Source organism: Heptranchias perlo, chromosome 3 (assembly GCF_035084215.1).
Source record: "Heptranchias perlo isolate sHepPer1 chromosome 3, sHepPer1.hap1, whole genome shotgun sequence".
Classification (NCBI taxonomy): Eukaryota; Metazoa; Chordata; class Chondrichthyes; order Hexanchiformes; family Hexanchidae; genus Heptranchias; species Heptranchias perlo.
This window is the reverse complement of record NC_090327.1, coordinates 44,491,464-44,512,706: the sequence shown is the minus strand read 5'-3', so window position 1 is coordinate 44,512,706 and position 21,243 is coordinate 44,491,464.

Sequence of the window (21,243 nt, the reverse complement as noted above, 5' to 3'; positions counted from 1 at the left end):
GGCTTTATTAATAGAGGCATAGAGTACAAAAGCAAGGAAGTTATGGTAAACCTTTATAAAGCACCGCTTAGGCCTCAGCTGGAATATTATGTTCAATTCTGGGCACCGCACTTTAGGAAGGATGTCAAGGCCTTAGAGAGGGTGCAGAAGAGATTTACTAGAATGGTACCAGGGGACTAGGGACTTCAGTTACATGGAGAGATTGGAGAAGCTGGGATTGTTCTCCTTAGAACAGAGAAGGATAAGGGGAGATTTGATAGAGGTGTTCAAAATCATGAACGGTTTTGATAGAGTAAATAAGGAGAAACTGTTTCCAGTGGCAGAAGGGTTGGTAACCAGAGAACACAGATTTAAGGTGATCGGCAGAAGAGCCAGAGGCGACACGAGGAAACTTTTTTACGCAGCTAGGTGTAATGATCTGGAATGCACTGCCAGAAAGGTTTGTAGAAGCAGATTCAATAGTAACTTTCAAAAGGGAATTAGATAAACACATGAAGGGAAAAAATTTACAGGGCTATGGGAAAGAGCAAGGGAATTGGACTAATTGGATAGCTCTTTCAAAGGTGGGCCGAAAGGCCTCCTCCTGTGCTGTACCTACTATGATACTATGAACACATTCTGATGTAACAAATTTGCTGCAAGTACTAAATAACCACTCATTTAAACATTTTCAAAATTGAGAATATTTAATGAATGGTTACAGAATACAGTTTTGTTTTATAAATGGGAAATGTTGTATAAATCATGTTAATTATAGTGGTCTTTTTATGAATCAGATAAACATGATATTCTAGTTACTTATTGAATATTCTATTTAGAATAAAAAATATTTCAAAAAGCAAAAATCTGTTAAACATTAATAGGGACTTTTATACTCATGGAGGATTGGCTAATACTCATATGGTGAGATTTCCCTCTGTCGCATTAGGTGGAGTGAAATTAAAAACGCATTTATAACAAACACATGTCTGATCTTGCTACAACTATAGTACAGAGGTCTTTATTTAAGGCAGCTTTCGTCTTTGTCCAGCTGCCATATGGGGAATTCTCTAAGCAACAATTTAGGTTGATGCATTCAAGCCTGGATACCCCATGACTTGGCCATTAAAATATTGACCAATGTGGAATTGCACCATAGACCAGAAGGTCCCAGGTTCAATCCCCGCTTGGTGCTGAGTTAGCTTATTTCAACACAGGGTAGCGGTAGGGATAGTGGTAGCCCAATGGCCATTGACACTTCAATGTGGCCACTGGTTTAGGGAAGGGGAGACATCAGTCACAATTCTGCTCCTAGTTGCTAGCCATTGATCGTTATTGGAAAGTTTATATGCGCGGTTTGTTTCATTTTTGGGTCTTTTCTACAATCATCGTAGAGTATTTCAGCTCTGATATCTTAGATCACTCTCATGGCTGAATCCCAACTCTACCCTAGCCTTAAAATCTAGGTAATTAAGGGAGAAATGTAGGGCAGGACATCAGGAGGACTGACTGCGATTTTTAAAATAGTGTTGTAGGTTCTATGTGCTTTAAGGGAACATTAGTGCACTATGAGCAAATTAACCTGTAATTTTTTCACTTTTATTTCAAATCCCTCCTCTGCTGAAACTGGGGTATGATTCTATGAGTGTTAGTATTCTCTGCTACCTTACTCAAGTGGGCATTTTTCATGTGTGAACCTAGAGAGTGAGCGTCAGCAGGCATTCTGGTCATGAAGGGCATTGACATCCAAGCCAATCCTGACAAAAATGTAGTATTTATGTTTGTCTTGGTTTGGCCTGGGATAATGAACATCAAATCCTATCTAGTAATTATTTTCAAGCTACTGAAATTTATCCTGTTTCCACAGGATCCTTTTCCAGTCTTCATAAGAAGCACAGCATCACATCAGACCTTGTTTTAAATTTTAACTATTAAGTGAATTTATTAAATAAACAGCAAATCTATCTGTGATGTAAAACAATTAGATATTTATAGCAGAAAGTCTATTATATAACTCCTTAAGTGAAAGGAAAGAGTCATAATCTGATGCTAAGCTATGCTTTTATAAATAACTTTTATATACTAGTCAATCTTCTGTGGTACTGCACACGATAAGTATGAGAATACGGTCACCCTCTTATCTATCTCTGATGTCTCTGTGTTGCTGATTCTCGTTTCCTCCCCTCTTCTGTTTCTGTCTCTCTCTTTCTCTTCTGTGCTGTTTCTCTTCCCCTTAACTCTTTCTGCTTCTCTCTCTGTCCTCTTCTGCTTCTCATTCTCTTCCTTTTCTTTTGGGTGGGAGGCAGTGGGTTGTATGGCATGGTGTGGTGGAGAAAGGTGCTGACAACAGCAGCAGGCTATATTTGGGGTGAGGGACTCGAGGGAAAATGTGGCCCTCAGTGACTCCCTTCCCATCCCTTAAACGTTTGTCCTTCCCATCCCCTCATTCCTATCACATTCCCAACCCCTTCATTGTTTCACAACCCATTCTCCTTCCTATCAACCTCTCATTCTCATATCTACCCCTACTTCAAATAAGGAAATGGCAGACTTGTTGAATAATTACTTTGTGTCAGTCTTCACAGTAGAGGAAGAGGATAATACCTGACATTCCAGGGAAACTAATAATGAATCAAGGACTGGAACTCACTAAAGTTAACATAAGCAAGAAAACAGTATTAGAAAAAATAATAGCATTAAAGACTGACAAATCCCCAGGACCTGATGGATTCCATCCCAGAGTTTTAAAGGAAGTAAGTGAGGAAATTGAAGATATTTTACCCATAATCTTTCAAAGCTCTCTCGATTCAGGAATTGTCCCTTTAGATTGGAAAATTGCAAATGTAACTCCATTATTTAAGAAAGGTGAGAGAGAGAAACCAGGAAATTATAGACCCGTTAGTCTAATATCTGTAATGGGGAAGTTATTGGAATATATAATTAAGGACGGGGTGACTGAGCACTTAGAGAAATTTGAGCTGATTAGGGAGAGCCAACATGGATTTGAAAAGGGTAGGTCATGTGTAACGAACCTAATTAAATTTTTTGAGGAAGTAACTAAAAGTAGTAGACAGGCAAATGTCTATGGACTTCCAGAAGGCATTCAATAAGGTTCACATAAGAGATTGTTAGCTAAAATTAAAGCTCATGGAATTGAAGGCAAATTATTGACCTGGTTAGGAATTGGTTAGGCGGTAGAAGACAGAGAGTAGGGACAATGGGTATGTACTCGAATTGGAAGGAAGTGACTAGTGGTGTCCCACAAGAATCTGTGCTGGGTCACTATATTTATTAAATGTAGATAATGCAATAGAGAGCCATATATCCAAGTTTACCGATGACACAAAGATTGGTGGCATAGTACCAATGCCACCAACCTTAAAATCAGAGCCAGGTCATTCAAGAGAGAAGTGAGGAAACATTTCTTCATGCAAAGGGTGGTAGAAGTGTAGAACTCTCTCCCGCAAAAAGCAGTAGATGCTAGCTCACTATTAATAGCTGCGATTGCATGTCACACTTTTAACATTGAAAATACCTATCACAGCACCACCTACAGGAGTAACAAGCACTGCAGGTACTTATAATGAGTTTTCAATGAAATGCATGCCCCATGTATCAAATTTAATAGATAATAGATAGTTTGTCTCTTTCTTGTAATATTTTCTTACTATGAGATTTAACCAGTCTACCTAATATTTTTCTATAAAGATTCCAATCAGTTAGACAATCTCCTAGCTCAGCTTAATGACCAGATCCAGTCACTTATATACCGTTTCACTAGTTGCCATTTGCTTGTTCAATTTTCATAACTGATACTTGGATTCAAAAATAATTGGCTGTCATACATTTGACTAAATCAAGCCATCATTTCAAAAACCAGTTTGAACCATCTTGGCATCTTTTAGATCAAATTCACCTGGGGCATGGTTTGTTGTATAATGCAGTTGGCTTTAAACGTCTCATGTATTGTGAGTAGACTTAAAGGGACAGATACCAGTTAAACCTAGACAAACAAAAATACTATGGAACTGAAATTCCACAGGGGTTCTATTGGTCTCCTGCCAATTGTACATCACTTGTTTTTGTTAGTGCACTCACAGGAACACACAGATTTACTCAATTAGTGCACAACTGAACAGTCAATCATAAAAATAGTGGTGCTGAATCACCCATTACCTCCCCTAATAGGCACATTATAGATAATGCTCAGTGCATTAATCCAGTTGTGGAGTGTGCAAATTGGTACACTGAATGAAGGAATAAGGCGTGGAAAGGCCTTCTTTACTGATGAGAGTACTGTGGATTGTATGAGGAAATAACGAGATGCCCTCTAATTGTAAAAAGGGCAATCCACCACCAAGCAGAGGATCTAGCAGGCAGGGGTGCAATCACCCAGGAATTTAAGTTGATCTCCACAACTCACTGCACTTGGAGGTATATGTGGAAACATGTGTTTGATTTGAAGAAAAGAGCCAAAATAAACAATGAGGACTACTGTCAATTAAGTCATATTGCTATCTATGGATACGACTATCAATTATTTTACATTGCTCTATATGGATATAAATAGTCATTATTTTACATTAATAGGTATGTCTACTGAAGGAAAATTGCAGATATCAGCGATGTTCACCTAAATAGTTTCACATGAGTATTGTGAACCCAAATTTAACCAATATATTGCCGGATGTATAGCACAACAAGAGAGGTAATGAGCATATTTCAGAACTTTTACAACAGACTAGAAAAGGAAAACCTACCTACTAGCAGCGGAGAAAGATTGTTGACTAGCTACCTTATGTGCAGATACAACTGACTATATAAAAGTACTCAATCTGGTTTTCCATTTTCAGTAGTAAGATAATTACCTGGCAATTTATAAATTGCTGTGCAGTTTTTGCTTTTTTCTGCAAAACTGTCCCTCAAGCAACGCATACTGTTCTTCGGAGATGAAGGTTAAATTCAGCTGGGCATTCGCATGCAACAGTTAAACCTTTTACGCACTACAAGAAGGCAGTTATGGATGTCAATAGACCAAGACACTGAAATTTGTGGAGCTAACAACACTTGTGACCTGTGCATGATAATCACATTTATTCACTGATGCACCGATTTTCAATATCAAAGATGTGATTATATATTGACAGGAAATACAGAATAGACTATAACTAATAACAGTGGGGTACGAATTGCTCTGGTTGCTACCTGTAATGAAATCCTAAATACATTCATTTTGAATGTTTCTGTTCATTATGACTAAAGCCCACAAGCCCAGGAGGAGGTAACTGGTACTGTGCACACAACTCAGTGCTCTGCGCCACCACCAATAACAACAACAACTTGCATTTATATAGTGCCTTTAATGTAGTAAAACATCCCAAGGCACTTCAGAGGAGTGATTATCAAACAAAATTTGACATCAAGCCACATAAGGAAATATTAGGACAGGTGACCAAAAGCTTGGTCAAAGAGGTAGGTTTTAAGGAGCATCTCAAAGGAGCAGAGAGAGGTAGAGAGGCAGAGAAGTTTATGGAGGGAATTCCAGAGCTCAGGGCCTAAGCAGCTGAAGGCACAGCACCAATGGTGGAATGAAGAAAATTGGGGATGCGCAAGAGGCCAGAATTGGAGGAGCACAGATATTGCAGAGGGTTGTAGGGTGGGAGGAGCTTACAGGGATAGGGAGGGGCGAGGCCATGGAGGGATTTGAAAACAAGGATTAGAATTTTAAAATCGAGGCATTGCTGGACCGGGTGCCAATGTAGGTCAGCGAGCACAGGGGTGATGGGTGCACAGGACTTGGTGCGAGTTAGGATACGGGTAGCATGACCTGAAACAGGTGTCAACACAGACGTACTCGCTTCAGACACTACTGGTGAGTCTGATGAGATTGTGCATGGTGAGTTACTAATTATGGTTCAGGAAAGGTCAGTCCAAGGCGCAGCTTCTTTTAAGATCCAGGTAGGTGACACATTGATGGCATTCACACTGCATTGGGTAGCCACGAATACTGCAAGTCTGTCTCCTATGGTCAGGGACCTTCTGGCTGGTGGTGCTCTGCTTTTTCTGCTGCTCCCCCTCAAATGTATCTCGTAATGTTAGATCTGATGCTATATTCATACTGCAGGTTCATAAAAAGACTCCTGAATTTAGGCAATATCTCCTTCTCTGCACCACTGGAACACTGCCAGCTCTCTCCAATACTTTAATGGCAGTTATAAATAGGAGAAATTAATGCAATGTAGGAATTAAGTAAATAGTAAGCAAATTTGCACATTCCATGTTAATTGCTGCTTAACAAGCAGTTAGCAAGCAAAAAAAAGCATTAACGCAGTCTGAGTGTTAACGTACGTTAGAAATATTTATTCCCAGGAGAAATTTTAGGAGTGTAGACAAATGTTAACGCCAATTCAATTAACTCAAAATCACAAAATTATCATCCCTGAACGCACAATTAGCGTGTATGGTAACTCTAATGCACCAAGTAAATTGAACCCCTTAGACTATTACAGTCCAAACTGTTCATACAGCCGGTCACAGAGTAAGTTAAAGGCTTTAGATCCATGGCTCAAAATGTTGTCACTTAAATTTGTTATGTAATTTGAAGTCGTCTTATCTTTTATACTGAAACCTAAGTTGGATTTCAATGTTATCTGTATTGAAATTGAGCACAGGACCTGCAGAGATCACCAGTGGTGGAGTGTATCAGTTGGGGAGAGGATAAGCAGTAGGCAAGGACCAATGAAGAAGAGGACCAGTGAGGAGAGAATCAATGGAAGGAGAGGACCAGCAGTGAGGAAAGGATCAGCAGTGAAGAAATGGAGATAAAGGGTGGTGAGAAGACCAATGATGGAGAGCACTAGATGAGGAAAGGCCAAGCAGGTGGAGAGAATGGTCAGGAAGGAAAACATCAATGGGGCGATAGGCCTAATGGAGGAGGGGCTGGGCAGTAAGGAGGGGACCTGCAGAGGAGAAGACCAGCAGTGACCAGCAGGCTTAGAGGGGAGAACCAGTGAAGATCATTACCAGCAATAGAGAGCACCAATGGAAGAGAGAACTGGCAGTGGAGAGCACATCTGGTAATGGAGTGAGATGCGAACAGAGTGAAAACAGGATTTCCACGATGGGAATTTGGCTAGAATGGGAATTCAGAGCAGAGGGGAAATTTAAGTAGATAAGAATAAAACTTAACTATAACAACTAATGTTTATAGTAAGAATGGCAGCACAGAAAGGGGCAGTGATATGCAGTTCCTGCAGGATGTGGGGGTTTTGAGTAGCAGATATTAATTCAGACAAACACATCTGCGGGAAATGTCTTCAATTGAGATTACCTGAGCTCAAGATATCAGAACTTGAGACGGAGTTGAAGACAATCTGACTCTTCAGGAAGGGAGAGAGGTTTCTGGAGCTAAGGTTTATTCAACTATTCCAATGCTCTCCTGGCCAGTCTCCCATCTTCCACACTCTATAAACTTGAGCTCATCCAAAACTCTGCTGCCAGTATCCTAACTGGCACCAAGTCCCGTTCACTCATCATCCCTGTGCTCGCTGACCTAGCTTGGCTCCAAGTCCACCAACACCTTGATTTTAAAATTCTCATCCTTGTGGTAAAATCCCTCCATGGCTTTGCCCCTCCTTATCTCTGTAACCTCCTCCAGTCCTACAACCCTTTAGAGAACTCTGCGATCCTCCAACTCTAGCCTCTTGTGCGACCCCCACTTCCTTCACTCCAACATTGGCGGCCATGCCTTCCATTGTCTAGGCCCTGAGCTCTGGAATTCAATCCCTAAACCTCTCCACCTCTCTCTCCTTTAAGACACTGCTTAAAACTTACCTCTTTAACCAAGCTTCTTTGGCTCAGTTTCTATTCTTGTCTGATTACCTGTGAAGCGCCTTGGGACATTTTATTATATTAAAGGCGCTATGTCAATGTTGCTGTTATCTGTTGAGAGATAGGGAGCTAGCAGTGGTATAGGAAGGAATGGTGACTATCCACACGTAAGGGAAATGAGTAGGGACAGGCTATAGCAAATTACCCTCTGCAACAGGCAAGGCAGGTAGCCCGAAATTCACTTATTCAGTCGGGTGAACTGCCTGTGGAGGCAGAACAAGTGCCAGCAGTTCGCTGTGATTATTTACGAGTCCCGAGGATCAATTTCTCGCGATCCTCGGGCCTTCGCTTTCAAGTGCAGGGATCGTTCCCTGCGTCCATTTGGCGGCTGAAAATTGGCCTGAATGAATTCCTAGGCCATAGATTTAATGGAATTAACAGAAACTTGGCTGCAAACTGGGCAGGAGTGGAAAATAAGCATATCAAGTTACAAGATTTTTAGAAGGGACAGAATGGGTAGGGAAGGAGAAGTGGCCATATTGGTGAAGGAAGGAATACATATTGTAGTGAGGACTGATGTACACAACAAAGGAATTCAGAATTAATGGAGTAAATTTTAATCTTTACTGCATGGGCGTTAATCTGGCAAAATAGATTGCAAGCCCATTATAGAACCCATCCGATTTTCATTCCATTAAAATCATATAACAAGCAAGTGATCTGCTCTGCTAGATTTCCGCCCATATGTTGAAAATGAAAACTTACCCCAATATCATTCGGGGTCAAAAATAAAAAATGGAATGTTACATTTGTAGGGTTGTACAACAGACTCCCCTTCCCCCTAATTCTGGGAGTGAAATGGAGGAAGAAATCTGTAAACAGGTCAGGGAGATGAATCGGAATAACAATATTATTGTTCTAGGAGATTTTAATTACCCACTGATTGATTGGAACAGTGCAGGGCTTAACAAAGAAAAGGGAATTGAATTCCTAAAATGTGTGCAGGCCAATTTTGGAATCTTTAATTAAAGATGAAATTACTAAATATCTAGATGAAGAGAAAATAATTAAAAACAGCCAATACGATTTCACACCTGATAAAGTTCTTTGAGGAGGTAACAGATATGGTGGATGGGAGAAATGCAGTGGATGTGGTGTACATGGAATTTCAGGGTACAGAGTACCACACAGGAGATTAGTAGAAAAAGAGACAGAAAGGAAAAGTAAGAAAAACAATTCTAAAACTTAAAATTTGACATTTTTAAAATCTCCGACAACAATTCACTACATGCAGGAATGAGACTCCACACTTTTTATTGTTTACTTTCTGGGCCAGAGAAGTTGACTGGCAATCATTAACAATTATCACGTCGTTAAAGGGGTACTTACACTATTAATTACTAGACTTAACTTTATGTGGCAAGTTTAAAGTGCAATTAATGTGCAGACGTAGCAACTTCATGAAACTCATGATGTGGAGATGCCGGTGGTGGACTGGGGTGGACAAATGTAAGGATTTGCACAACACCAGGTTATAGTCCAACAGTTTTATTTTAAATCACAAGCTTTCGGAGCTTACCTCCTTCGTCAGGTGACTCACCTGACAAAGGAGGTAAGCTCCGAAAGCTTGTGATTTAAAATAAAACTGTTGGACTATAACCTGGTGTTGTGCAAGTCATGAAACTCACAGGGAGGTTAAGGGTGAGATGCCATTTTCGTGAAGCTAACGGTGGAGCGGCACAAATCGTCCAGCAATTTGTGGCGATTTGTAATTTACGGGTATCTCTTCCTCACCACAAGATGCTGGCCGATTTGTACATTAATAACGGTGTGCATCATTCCCAACACCAGTATTTTTTCAGCAAATTCTGGGCCATAGTAAATAATTCTGAGTACAAAAGGAATTTGCAAGGAACTATTGATCAGCTGATGGAATGGGCAAAAAGTGGCAGATGGAATTCAATGTTGGGGCAATGGAGAGTGGATGAAGATATACAAATACGAAGAAAGACTTGAAAAATTGGGGCTGTTTTCATAGAATTACATAGAATTACGTAGAATGTACAGCACAGAAACAGGACATTCAGCCCAAAAGGTCTATGTCAGTGTTTATCTTCTGTACGAGTCTCCTCCCACCTCTCTTCATCTAACTCATCTACATATCCTTCTAGTTCTTTCTCCCTCATGTGTTTATCTAGCTTCCCCTTAAATATATCTATGCTAGTCGTCTCAACTACTCCTTGTGGTATCGAGTTCCACATTCTAACCATTCTCTGGGTAAAGAAATTTCTCCGGACTTCCCTATTGGATTTATTAGTGACTATCTTATATTTATGGCCCCTAGATCTAGTCTCCCTCGCACGTGGAAACATCTTCTCTACGTCTACTCTATGTTTCTCAGGTCTTCCCTCAGTCTTCTCTGAAGACTGCTCAATCTTTTCTAATAGGTATAAACTCTCAGTTCTGGTATCATCCAAGTAAATCTTTTTTGCACCTTCTCCAGTGCCTCTATATCCTTTTTATAATATGGACACCAGAACTGTTCACAGTATTCCAAGTGTGGTCTAACCATTAGAAAAAAGGAAATTAAGAGGTGATTTGATAGAGATATTTAAAATTACGGGACCTGATGAAATGTATCCCAGGACGTTATGGGAGGTGAGGGAGGAAATTGCGGGTCCCCTAGCAGAGATATTTGAATCATCCACCGCTACAGGTGAGGTGCCTGAAGATTGGAGGGTAGCAAATGTTGTGCCTTTGTTTAAGAAGGGCGGCAGGGAAAAGCCTGGGAACTACAGACCAGTGAGCCTGACATCTGTAGTGGGTAAGTTGTTAGAGGGTATTCTGAGGGACAGAATCTACAGGCATTTGGAGAGGCAGGGACTAATTAGGAACAGTCAGCATGGTTTTGTGAGAGGAAAATCATGTCTCACGAATTTGATTGAGTTTTTTGAAGGGGTAACCAAGAAGATAGATGAGGGCTGTGCAGTAGACGTGGTCTACATGGACTTCAGCAAAGCATTTGACAAGGTACCGCATGGTAGGTTGTTACATAAGGTTAAATCTCATGGGATCCAAGGTGAGGTAGCCAATTGGATACAAAATTGGCTTGACGACAGAAGACAGAGGGTGGTTGTCGAGGGTTGTTTTTCAAACTGGATGCCTGTGTCCAGCGGTGTGCCTCAGGGATCGGTGCTGGGTCCGCTGTTATTTGTTATTTATATTAATGATTTGGATGAGAATTTAGGAGGCATGGTTAGTAAGTTTGCAGATGACACCAAGATTGGTGGCATTGTGGACAGTGAAGAAGGTTATCTAGGATTGCAACGGGATCTTGATAAATTGGGCCAGTGGGCCGATGAATGGCAGATGGAGTTTAATTTAGATAAATGTGAGGTGATGCATTTTGGTAGATCGAATCGGGCCAGGACCTACTCCGTTAATGGTAGGGCGTTGGGGAGAGTTATAGAACAAAGAGATCTAGGAGTACAGATTCATAGCTCCTTGAAAGTGGAGTCACAGGTGGATAGGGTGGTGAAGAAGGCATTCAGCATGCTTGGTTTCATTGGTCAGAACATTGAATGCAGGAGTTGGGATGTCTTGTTGAAGTTGTACAGGGCATTGGTGAGGCCACACTTGGAGTACTGTGTACAGTTCTGGTCACCCTATTATAGAAAGGATATTATTAAACTAGAAAGAGTGCAGAAAAGATTTACTAGGATGCTACCGGGACTTGATGGTTTGACTTACAGGGAGAGGTTAGACAGACTGGGACTTTATTCCCTGGAGAGTAGGAGGTTAAGGGGTGATCTTATAGAAGTCTATAAAATAATGAGGGGCATAGATAAGGTCGATAGTCAAAATCTTTTCCCAAAGGTAGGGGAGTCTATAACGAGGGGGCACAGATTTAAGGTGAGAGGGGAGAGATACAAAAGGATCCAGAGGGGCAATTTTTTCACTCAAAGGGTGGTGAGTGTCTGGAACGAGCTGCCAGAGGCAGTAGTAGAGGCGGGTACAATTTTGTCTTTTAAAAAGCATTTGGACAGTTACATGGGGAAGATGGGTATCGAGGGATATGGGCCAAGTGCAGGCAATTGGGACTAGCTTAGTGGTATAAACTGGGCGACATGGACATGTTGGGCCGAAGGGCCTGTTTCCATGTTGTAACTTCTATGATTCTATGATTCTATGATTCTAGAGTAAATAGAAACAGGCTGTTTCCAGTGATTAAAGCGTCTAAACTGAAGGGACATAAATATAAGATTAAATATTAGAGATACAGGACAGAGAGCAGAAGAATCTTTTGTACACAGAGGGTTGTGAGGCTGTGGAATGCACTTAACAGAGTTGAATCATAGACCGTGTCAACGCAAGAATATGTTACATAGGTCAGTGGTTGAAGGAAGGGGGAATAAAGAGATAGGAGAACAGGGTGGGTAAATGTGATTAGGACTGTTTGATCACGTGGACGGTAAACAACAACATGGACTTTTTGGGCTAAATGGTCTATTTCCATGATGTAATTTCTATATCATTCTATACTTGTAACAGGACCGTCAGAGAGGAGAGCACAGTCTTGCCCCTTGCGTATCCCTGATTTTAATCGCTCCACCATTGGCAGCGGTGCCTTCAGCTGCCTACACCCTAAACACTGGAATCCCTAACCCTCTCTGCCTCGCTACCTCTCTCTCCTCCTTTAAGACACTCTTAAAACCTACCTCTTTGACCAAGATTTTGGTTACCTGTCCTTATGTGGCTCGGTGTCAAATTTTGTTTGATAATGCTCCTGTGAAGCGCCTTGGGATGTTTTACCATGTTAGAGGCACTATAGAAATGCAAGTTGTTGTTGTAGATAGTGAGGAGAGTTTGGGAACAAAGTCAAATAATGTACAAAATAATGAATCCATAAAAGAAAACTAACCAGATGGAACCTAAACAGAAATAAACTTCTTCTCAACAAATCTACTGGCCTCAATGTAATGTTTAGCTTTCCAACTAAAATTGTCCAAGTTACATCATGTTGCTTGTATATGTACCATGTAATTATTTAAGGAGTTATTTTGATTCTGCTCAAAAGTTGTAGCACACTAATGTTTAATAAACCCATTAGTTCCTCTCAAGCACTTACAGTAAAACCCATTTGCTATATCAGGAACTATGTATTTTACAGGATTTATTATCAGTTGATTAGCATACACTATTTCATGTGGAAAAATTTATGTATTTGGAGAATGAAATGCCATTTGTTAAAATAGTGCCAATTGTGTCATTATTTATCAAATTGAGACATTATTGATCAAAAATTACTGAAGAGTTATGGAGTAAAGGTATGGATCACAGTCATGTACCGTGGGTAAATTAGGAGCCACAGCTTGGGGGGAAAATACACGCCAAGAATATGCAGTACATTTAATATAGTCCACAATTCACAGGAATTCAGTGAAGGTAAGTAGAATGCACTTTTTGTTCTTGATATGGTATACAGACAAATGTATTCCAGTTGACAATTTTCCTTCACCATGTTAAATGACTAAAAGATTATTAATTGTGTTCAAATATTTGAAATTCACAATTACTACAAATTAGTGTATCTCCTATGGTGTTACGGTAAATTGGATGGTATGCTGTTTTATACGGAGAGGAGTATTATACTACAAAAGAAATGTTAATACAGCTGTTTATTTTAATATAATAAACATACTTTTAATTTTGTCATCAGATAAATAGGAAACTAAATCCTTCTGAAGCTACACAATTGCTTCTTATTATATTGGAGGCCTTGTTCATCAGGCTTCTTCATTTGGAGTTCCCACTTCCTGTCTCCTTTCAGTGCACAGTTTAAAAGAGATGGTTTCTGGCACTGTTTAGGGCCCGTTGCCTTTGTAGACATTGCAAACATTTGCTTCAGGCAAATATTTAGCCAAATTAGGAGGCATTTAATGTTTCTTTTTGTTGCTTTCCATTCCATCAAGTGCAGAAGAAACACGCTCACCACCTCTCTGCAGCTAAGGCAGCCTTACACCTTGTGACCTATTTACCTCAGTTGAAGAATGCAGCCCACCTCTCTTCCCATAATACAGCAGGCTCTAGTCTCGTATTAAAATCAGGGGAAGAAAAATCAGGTGGGGTGTAAAATGGGCTCTCGATTCACTATTGCCCGTTTTGTGTACAGCTGAAGTCAAATTTCATCTCCGTAGTTTTTTGAATTTCATGATTGGTGGTTTTCATCCCTGCCTCCTACTTGCTCGTGGATATATTCCCTACCTGATAGTTTTGAATTAGTTAATCTTTTAAGAATGTGAAATTTGTGCCTAACAGGTTTAAGTATGACATAGAAATTTATTTGCAGATAGGTAGCTATAATACCCAATTTACGACCAACAAAATGCATACTAGGCAAACAGTTTTTCTATATATCAGCAGATTTCCTGTGGTTTTCTCATGGTGAGTCAAAGGTTAAACTGTTTGCAATGGAGAGTGTTGAGATACGGAAGCGGGAGAGGAGCACTTCTAATGAAAGAATTTGGGGAAAAGTTTGTAAGAATTCTGCTCTGAGGCAGTGAAGCAATTGTTTTTTGATTGTTTCCTGAAAAATAAATAGAAAGTTTTCCATACCCACTGTAGCAATGATTACAGCACTTACCTTTTTTTTATATTGAAAATTCGTGAATACTGTTTATGTAAAGATTTATATATACAGCTGTGGTAAATAAATCTTTATGGGGGCTAGGGTTGTTTTCAAATGATTGGTATAAATGAAACAAAACACAGCTGTTATAAATATTCCCACATTTCTGTCATAATTTTTGGACTTTTGCACAAGCTATTCACTTCAGTTCAGCATCACCGGTCACTCCTGTAAGTGGACCTATGGCCCAGAGTCTGTCCAGTATCTAGATACACAATAGCATGACCAGGGATTATAACAGAGAACACTTATTCCATATACTGGTTACTAAAATATTGTGTGTGTCACCAAGTAAATTTTCCTCTCTTTATGAAAGACGGACTGAAAAATACTTTATCAAAACAAAGCACGGCTTCAGACTAACGGCTGATTTATGAATGAATAGTACACAGTTTTGTACAGTAGGAACAATAAAATTTCCTATGCTTCTCACTCATGAAAAATAATAAAGAAGCAAGTTATAAACTCTCCAAACAAAGGCTCATGTTCCATAACTAAGATTCCAATGCTAAACTGGTTCAAACTTTTAAAATACAGCTGCTGCTGTGAAAACACAAACCATTCTGAGTCTGAGAGAAAGAAAACACAGACCATTCTGAGTCTGAGAGAGAGAAAACACAGACCATTCTGAGTCTGAGAGAGAGAAAACACAGACCATTCTGAGTCTCAGAGAGAGAAAACACAGACCATTCTGAGTCTGAGAGAGAGAAAACACAGACCATTCTGAGTCTGAGAGAGAAAACACAGACCATTCTGAGTCTGAGAGAGAAAACACAGACCATTCTGAGTCTGAGAGAGAAAACACAGACCATTCTGAGTCTGAGAGAGAAAACACAGACCATTCTGAGTCTCAGAGAGAGAAAACACAGACCATTCTGAGTCTGAGAGAGAAAACACAGACCATTCTGAGTCTGAGAGAGAAAACACAGACTATTCTGAGTCTCAGAGAGAGAAAACACAGACTATTCTGAGTCTGAGAGAGAGAAAACACAGACCATTCTGAGTCTCAGAGAGAGAAAACACAGACTATTCTGAGTATGAGAGAGAGAAAACACAGACCATTCTGAGTCTGAGAGAAAGAAAACACAGACCATTCTGAGTCTGAGAGAGAAAACACAGACCATTCTGAGTCTGAGAGAGAGAAAACACAGACCATTCTGAGTCTGAGAGAGAGAAAGCACAGACCATTCTGAGTCTGAGAGAGAGAAAACACAGACCATTCTGAGTCTGAGAGAGAGAAAACACAGACCATTCTGAGTCTGAGAGAGAAAACACAGACCATTCTGAGTCTGAGAGAGAAAACACAGACCATTCTGAGTCTGAGAGAGAAAACACAGACCATTCTGAGTCTCAGAGAGAGAAAACACAGACCATTCTGAGTCTGAGAGAGAAAACACAGACCATTCTGAGTCTGAGAGAGAAAACACAGACTATTCTGAGTCTCAGAGAGAGAAAACACAGACTATTCTGAGTCTGAGAGAGAGAAAACACAGACCATTCTGAGTCTCAGAGAGAGAAAACACAGACTATTCTGAGTATGAGAGAGAGAAAACACAGACCATTCTGAGTCTGAGAGAAAGAAAACACAGACCATTCTGAGTCTGAGAGAGAAAACACAGACCATTCTGAGTCTGAGAGAGAGAAAACACAGACCATTCTGAGTCTGAGAGAGAGAAAACACAGACCATTCTGAGTCTGAGAGAGAGAAAACACAGACCATTCTGAGTCTGAGAGAGAAAACACAGACCATTCTGAGTCTGAGAGAGAAAACACAGACCATTCTGAGTCTGAGAGAGAAAACACAGACCATTCTGAGTCTCAGAGAGAGAAAACACAGACCATTCTGAGTCTGAGAGAGAGAAAACACAGACCATTCTGAGTCTGAGAGAGAAAACACAGACCATTCTGAGTCTGAGAGAGAAAACACAGACCATTCTGAGTCTGAGAGAGAAAACACAGACTATTCTGAGTCTGAGAGAGAGAAAACACAGACCATTCTGAGTCTCAGAGAGAGAAAACACAGACTATTCTGAGTCTGAGAGAGAGAAAACACAGACCATTCTGAGTCTGAGAGAGAGAAAACACAGACCATTCTGAGTCTGAGAGAGAGAAAACACAGACCATTCTGAGTCTGAGAGAAAGAAAACACAGACCATTCTGAGTCTGAGAGAGAGAAAACACAGACCATTCTGAGTCTGAGAGAGAGAAAACATAGACCATTCTGAGTCTGAGAGAGAAAACACAGACCATTCTGAGTCTGAGAGAGAAAACACAGACCATTCTGAGTCTCAGAGAGAGAAAACACAGACCATTCTGAGTCTGAGAGAGAGAAAACACAGACCATTCTGAGTCTGAGAGAGAAAACACAGACCATTCTGAGTCTGAGAGAGAAAACACAGACCATTCTGAGTCTGAGAGAGAAAACACAGACTATTCTGAGTCTCAGAGAGAGAAAACACAGACTATTCTGAGTCTGAGAGAGAGAAAACACAGACCATTCTGAGTCTCAGAGAGAGAAAACACAGACTATTCTGAGTCTGAGAGAGAGAAAACACAGACCATTCTGAGTCTGAGAGAGAGAAAACACAGACCATTCTGAGTCTGAGAGAGAGAAAACACAGACCATTCTGAGTCTGAGAGAAAGAAAACACAGACCATTCTGAGTCTGAGAGAGAGAAAACACAGACCATTCTGAGTCTGAGAGAGAGAAAACATAGACCATTCTGAGTCTCAGAGAGAGAAAACACAGACTATTCTGAGTATGAGAGAGAGAAAACACAGACCATTCTGAGTCTGAGAGAAAGAAAACACAGACCATTCTGAGTCTGAGAGAGAAAACATAGACCATTCTGAGTCTGAGAGAGAGAAAACACAGACCATTCTGAGTCTGAGAGAGAGAAAACACAGACCATTCTGAGTCTGAGAGAGAGAAAACACAGACCATTCTGAGTCTGAGAGAGAAAACACAGACCATTCTGAGTCTGAGAGAGAAAACACAGACCATTCTGAGTCTGAGAGAGAAAACACAGACCATTCTGAGTCTCAGAGAGAGAAAACACAGACCATTCTGAGTCTGAGAGAGAGAAAACACAGACCATTCTGAGTCTGAGAGAGAAAACACAGACCATTCTGAGTCTGAGAGAGAAAACACAGACCATTCTGAGTCTGAGAGAGAAAACACAGACTATTCTGAGTCTCAGAGAGAGAAAACACAGACTATTCTGAGTCTGAGAGAGAGAAAACACAGACCATTCTGAGTCTCAGAGAGAGAAAACACAGACTATTCTGAGTCTGAGAGAGAGAAAACACAGACCATTCTGAGTCTGAGAGAGAGAAAACACAGACCATTCTGAGTCTGAGAGAGAGAAAACACAGACCATTCTGAGTCTGAGAGAAAGAAAACACAGACCATTCTGAGTCTGAGAGAGAGAAAACACAGACCATTCTGAGTCTGAGAGAGAGAAAACATAGACCATTCTGAGTCTGAGAGAGAAAACACAGACCATTCTGAGTCTGAGAGGGCGAGAGAGAGAGAGAGAGAGAAAAAGAGATATGATCCTTTGGGAATTCAGCTTAAGTCTATGACAACCGGCTCTTTTGATATGGAGCAGAAGGTTCCCACATGTCTCACTTAGCTAAGCCTTCCTGCTATGCAAATGGAATGGAATGACACCTGGACCTTCAGGTGTCAGAATGAGCCACCTTCTTACAATAGTCCAAAATATTAGCGATTGTACATAATGATCCTCCCTTTGAATAACTAATTAGCACTTTAAATTACCATTGTAACCAGTCTGGTTTCAGGCTGCTAGCTTATTGTTGAGATAAAATGCTAGAGAAATATTATAACTTACAAAACACAGTTAAGGCAACTTAGGCAAAGTTCAATTTGCCATGATCTCTCTCTTCACCACTCTCTACCTCTGAAGTAAAAAAATAAACACTTGAAAATACCCCAACAAGCATCCTAGAATCCTTGACATAAACCTGGAGATGCCAGGGCCTAATTTCTAGCCCTACTGGCCGCAGATTTTAGACCCTGCTCTATACTAAAGGAATGGTATCCTTTTTAAAAATATATTTACCCTCATCCTACCAGAGGTAGCGTTTTAATTATTCACACACACCTCTAAGCCAGCTGATACAGCTTGAGTGACAAATACAAGAATGAGTCTATCACTTTGGCTATTGTCCCACTAGCTGCCCATGGAATGAATGTGGTCAGATGCAAATGGGCGAGAATGTGGAGTTGCACTCTGCTTAGCTCATTTAGATCCAAAATACTCATCATGGTGAAGCAGCAGGATAGCTATTTAAATAGAAAGATATAGAGAATAAAAGCTTTGTAATTACTCTCATCTATCTGTTTTATATTATAATATATATTGTGGAGGTAATGTTATCATGCCAGTGAGTTTGGTGTAGTTACACAAAAAATATATAGAAGCTACGATTTGGAAACAGGCCATTCGGCCCAACCAGTGTGTGGCAGCATTTGCCCTACAAGTGAGCAAATAATCCTAATTACATTTATTTACCCTGTTTGTTTGATAATGCTCCTGTGAAGTGCCTTGGGATGTTTTACCAAGTTTTAGGCGCTATAGAAATGCAAGTAGTTGTTGTTGTTCCTATATGCCTTTATCCTCTTTTCCTTCACCCACCAATGCAATCTAATCCTGAATGTTGACGTAGTTTTTGCCTCAACCACGAACCTTGGAAGTGAATTCCACATCCTCACAACTCTCTGTGTAAAGAAGTTGCTCTTGCTCTTACATTTAGTTTTGTATCTATGGACCCTCATTTTAGACCCCTCAGGTATTGGAAACAGTCTACTTCCATATATCCTGTCCCATCCTTTGATAATTTTAAACATTTCTATCACATCATGCCATGATCTGCATTTTTCTTCGTATGTGTATTTCTTCATACAGACAGTATCCTAGTGAATCTGTGTGTACTCTCTCTAAAGCCTCAATATTCTTCCTACAGTGTAGAGATCAATACTGCACAGAGTACTCTAACTGAGGTCTTAGTAAAGTTTTATATAGACTCATAGAATCCAATTAGCTTTTTTTTATAGTCTTATCAACCTCAGGGGCTGTCTTTAATGACCTGTGAATCTATACCCCCAAATCTCTCTGCTCTTCCACAGCACGAAGCCTACTTCCATTCAGAGTATAATTACTGCTGTTTATTTTACCCAAATGTATCACCTCACACTTACTGACATTGAATTCCGTTTCCCACTTTTTAGCCCATTTTCCCCATCGTATCAATGTTCCTTTGCAGCTTCCTTTCATCTTCTAAATAATTAACTATACTCATATTTTGATATCAATTGCAAATTTCAACACCATTCCCTCTAGGCCTATATCCGAATGATTGATGTATACAGGGAAGAGAAGTGGCCACAGAACTGAACGTTGCAGGACATCACTACCTACTTCATGATCTTTCTGAAAAACTGCCCTTGTACTCTCTGTTTTGACCCTTCCAACAAATTTTTAATCCAGTCTGCTATCATTCACCTTATTCTATACACCTTAATCTTCTTTAGTAATCTCAAAGTCCATGTACAATACAGCTACTACATTCCCCCATCTATGAAATCTGTGCTGGCTATTTTCTCTTTATCTAGATACATGATGCTAGAAATTGGGCCATCTAGCGCCTGTTGTTACGGCGCTACACAGCCTCTCGAAGTGCCAAGATGGCGTCTTGGCTGCGCATGCACATTTCTAGTGTGACATGCACCAGACGCCATCTTGGTATAGGTATTAGCGCATGCACAAATACCGAACGCCGGTAGCATGTAAAGTAAGGAGAAAATGGGTACAATCAGTGTGCAACGCTGATTTAAAGTGATAGACACCATTTTGGGACTTAACGCTCCACCCAATGCACAGTTTTAACCACGACCATCTGAACATGTCTTAGAGTACCTGGAGGACCCTATTTAAAGGGACCCATGCAGAATTTACAGGTTAGTTGCTGGATTATTGCTTCTGGCTGCTGATGCATTTGTAACTGTTTTTGGAGGTCTCCTATACTTGAATACTAGGACGAGGGGACATAGCCTAACATTTAGAGCCAGGGCATGCAGGAGTGAGGTTAGGAAACACTTCTACATGCAAAGGGTGGGAGAAGTTTGGAACACTCTTTTGCAAACGGTAGTTGATGCTAGCTCAATTGTGAATTTTAAATCTTAGATTGATAGATTTCTATGAACCAAGGGATATGGGGCTAAGGCGGGTATATGGAGGTAGGTCACAGATCAGCCATGATCTCATTGAATGGCGGAATAGGCATGAGGGGCTAAATGCCACTTCCACTTGCTGCCTCTTGTTGTGCGCCACCTTCTCCTGCAAGAAAGCGGGACGTGTGTCTGCGTGATGTGCCTGTCATGGTTGAATAGCTGTCAGTGTGTGTGGGCTGTGCAACAGTGGCAATGTGTAAGGAAGCATCTGATTGGATTGAGTACTGATGGAAAGAGTCTATTGGTATGTGGGTGATGGGGGTGTAGTGCGTGGAGCAGTGGATGCGGCTAGTGGTGTAGTTGGTAGGAGATGGCACTTGACAGTTGATCTCACTCACCATGACCACTCATGTCAAAGCTTTGAACTTCTTCCTGCACTGCATCCATGTTCGTGGTGCTATACGCCTGGCATTGACTTCGTCCCCCACTGCCTCTTACTGCCTTTTGAGCATATGTCTGGAGGGCCTCTTGCCCCCCTGCGGATATAGGA